Source organism: Chinchilla lanigera, unplaced genomic scaffold (assembly GCF_000276665.1).
Source record: "Chinchilla lanigera isolate Chin_1 unplaced genomic scaffold, ChiLan1.0 scaffold00123, whole genome shotgun sequence".
NCBI lineage: Eukaryota > Metazoa > Chordata > Mammalia > Rodentia > Chinchillidae > Chinchilla > Chinchilla lanigera.
Window position 1 is genome coordinate 4,171,006 of NW_004955524.1, and position 3,910 is coordinate 4,174,915.

Sequence of the window (3,910 nt, forward strand, 5' to 3'; positions counted from 1 at the left end):
TCCAAGCTCTTCTTGACTTGATAGTCTGTGCTGAGAATGATGCCATGATTCTGATGGGCTTTCCTTCATAGGTGATCTGTTTCTTTTCTCCAACAGCTTTTAGTTGCTCTGCTCAATTTCTGGGATCTTGATTATTATGTGTCTGGGTGTAGATTTATTTTGGTTATGGATAATTGTGTTTCTATATGTCCCACTTATGTCTACATAAGGTTCCTGACCCGTGCTTGTGAAATTTTTGCAATTACTGCTGTAAATAGTCTATTTCTTTCACTCATGTTGTCTCCTGCACTTTCAGTGATACTTGTCAGCCTTATATTGTTTTCCCTGACCTCATCTTGCAGCCGTTGAATTATTATTTGCTGTTCCTTCATTATTTTAAACAGATCTTTTATTTTACGATCACTAGCTGCAAGGCTGTCTTCAAGTTCTAGGAGTCTATCTTCGTTTCAGTCAAGTGGTAAGTCCAGCTTTCAAAGAAATTCTGAATTTCCTGAATGTCTCTTTGAAACTGTTTCATGCATGCTAATTCTTCCTTACACTGTTTGCTCAAGGTTTCCATCATTTTTCTGTGCTCCTATGTTTCTTTATCTACATCTTATCTATTCCCAGCGATTCTTTTATTATGGTGTTCCTTTTATTACCTGAGCTATTCTTTCTGACCTGCTTTCCTCTATACCCTGATATAGTTGGTTCTTCACTTCAGTTGCTATTATTTGTGAAATTTCAGGTGTGTGACTTCCATGTTCTTCCATGTTGAAGTTTCCTGGAATTATTCTGTTTGGGGTGTTTGGCTGAGATTGCATTTTGCTTCTGCTTTTTGGTATTTTTCAATCTTTCTAGGTTTCAGGGAAATCAGGCTTGCTTCTGAAATGGCGTTGGATGGCAGAGCCAGCGGACCTGGGAAAGCAGACGGCTCACCCCGGTTTCCTGAGGGCAAGGCCCCTCCTGTGCTGGTGGCAGGGTTGCTGCCAGAGGATCTGGGCTCCAAGGTAGCTCACCTAGGCCCTTTTCCCACCCAAGGCACCTCCCAACGTAACAACAGGGGGGCACAGTTGGAGGATTCAAGAGCTATGGAAGCTCAACAAGACTTCCCGAGACCAGAAGCAAATATTTTAGTGGAGAGAGGAAAAGGAATATGAGAGGAGGAAAGGAAGAAAGGAAAAAAAAAAAGAGGAAAGAAAATGGAAACAAAAGTTTTGCAAAGAAGGAAGAGAAGTTTGAAAGGTGGAAGGCAGTTCAGGCAAAAAAGAGAAAACAGGAAATATCATGCACAGGAACAAACTTCCTCTAATGAGTGTGGTCAGTTTGTATATATAAAATGTACCAATAAAGTTAATTCAAAACTTAGTATAGTGAGAGAGAGACAGAGAAAGAAAACTGCAAACAGAGATGAGCCTTTTATCATGGGGTCATAAGGCCTATCTTTAATATTTCAATTTTCCTGACCTGGAGACTCCTGTGGAGATAAAGTTCAGAAAATGAGATCAAGAATTACCTATTCAGTGCTCATCTACAACACACAAAGCTCAGCACTACCCTCAGCTGACCTGCTATTGGCAAAGAAGGAAAGGCAGGAGAATGATGTGCACAGCTTCATGGTGCAAAGGGGAAGGAAAGCCTTGATGAGAGCTCGTTGGTGTCCTTCTGAAAACTTAAGGCAGATGCACTATCGTGGAGTGTCATGTGGTTGATCATGTGGTGCATATGTGATTCCCCTCCAATTATTCCTGAATTACAAGCAGAGGAAACAGGAAGAAAGTTGTCAGTGCAGACTTGAACACTTGGGGCTGATGGCTGCCCAGGCATAGTAGTATAGATCCTGGGGCTGGTTCTACATGTGCTGATCCATTTAAGCACATGACTATCCTTTCATACTAAAAGTCTTGTAATCAAGAAATGTGAGTTTTTCAATTTTAATGTTCTTTATTACTGTTTTGGTTAGCTGAACCTGGGAAAAATTCCATCATTCTGTTTAGAATAGCTTGCTGATATTTTAGAGGTATGACACTGTATCTGCTAATCTGGTTTGAATGACTGAAAGTCTTAATGACACACAACCTACTGGTTGTTACTGGAAAGAAACTCCATTGATGTACATTTGGTATCCTTTATCCTAACAATTTTCATAGCTTACCACACCAAATTTTATATGTATTTTCTGGAGCTTATCTTCTTTGCATGTTTTCCTGCTATTCTTACTTCCTTTTTTGTATAGTTCAAGTCATCATTATTTTTTCAGACCCCAGCCATCCATTGCTGGTCGATAGGATCAGAGCTTGGTGCACACAGTGACTGTGCAACTTGACCTCTGGTTGTCACCACTATTCTTCATCATTGCCCAGGAAAATAGGCAGAATTTCTGCCTGAATTTCCTTACTTATGACTTAAAATAATCTCAACACTAAATTCATTGATCCATGTAGACACCCAGCAACGAATGTGTATGGCCTCTGCCTATATCTGAAGTCTTGTTATCCTGATTCACATCCTCACAGGCAGCAGGGGACATGCATGTGAACTGGCATTTTCTACATAGGGGCACACAGGAGTGCTCTGCCCAGTGAAGGCACAGCCTATCCACCAAGGATAAGAGCTTTGTCTCCTCCAGATGCAGCAGAAGAAGTTGCAGCATATCTTCAATGCAACTTGGGAGTCTGGGGTGGGCAGAAAATGGCCACTGTCTTCAGTGGTGTTGACAAAGGAGGGTACTCTGCCCAGGATTTCTTCCAGATGATGTTGCAGGGAGTACAGAAGATATTTCTGATGAAACATCCTCTTCTGTTGTGTTACATGTCTTATCATACTGGAGAAATTATTCAAATTACTCATTGACTGAGTGATTTCCTGGATTGGTGTCAATATATACATTAGTGTACTTAAGAATTTAGGAATTGAATGTATTTTTTGTGGCACACGAGATTGAGTACAAGGTCTTGTGCATGTTCAACACGTAATCTTCAGTTAACTATTTCCTCAGCCATTTAAGAAGTTATTATGAGCCAAAGTCTTCTGTGGTCTTCCTGTTAGAAAGACACAGACATATTGGATCAGGGTCTGCTGTAAACACATTCTCTTAATTTCTAAAAACAACCTATTTTTGAGTTAGATCACATTCAAAAGTAACAGACTTCAGAACTCATCGTTACACTTGAAGCACAGTTCCATCCAGATAGTAGTCTGACCAAAATCAGAGAAGAAGCCTTGAGTTTGTCAAGGCATGTATTTATGTGGACGACTCAGCCAGATTCTCAAATAACTTTGTGTTTTTACTTGGTACAACTTGCAATATATAGGTTAAGGGACATAAAAGCCATTTATTTAAGAATATCTTTATACAAGGTACTAAACCTAATATATTGTCAATAGATTCAACATGTTATCTTCCTATATAGTTATTATAAACATTAAAAAATCATTATCTTTTGACTGTTTGAAACTCTTTGAAGATTTTGCACTTACATCCCAACTTCATTTTGCCTAGCTACTTTTCAAATGCAAATGAGGACATGAGTCCAACACCTTCCAAAAAGGAGAATAAATACTTTATTACAGTTTATATACTTTAATTTTTAAGGTTTATCCTTAAACAAATCAATGTTTTCTTCCATCTTTAATGGGGCAACTATTGTTATCCTGTCAGAGTTTATAAGGCAGTATTGATACTTATGCAATAAGAGAAGTCTAAGTGCACAATGAGGCTCGCACTTTGTCCTGGTGATTTAGATATTGACAGATACAAGATGCCATACATTGAACTAATACAGTGTTATTCAGAACAATCTACCTGCCCTGAAATTTCCACTGAATTTAGTGCTTGTAATGTTGCCTGCATTTCCCTGCTCCTCAAAAATTTGGATAATGGGAAATAGAGAAGTCATTTTCAGCTTTGCTTGTCTGCTTCAGGGTGAGG

At 39.1% G+C, this 3,910-nt stretch overlaps 1 protein-coding gene across 1 annotated transcript in view; it reads left to right on the forward strand.

The window, feature by feature from the left end:
* Positions 1–3,910, forward strand: part of LOC102015341 (vomeronasal type-2 receptor 116-like) — a 131,480-nt gene that overhangs the window by 86,103 nt on the left and 41,467 nt on the right. The gene's annotated exons all lie outside the window — the stretch shown is intronic.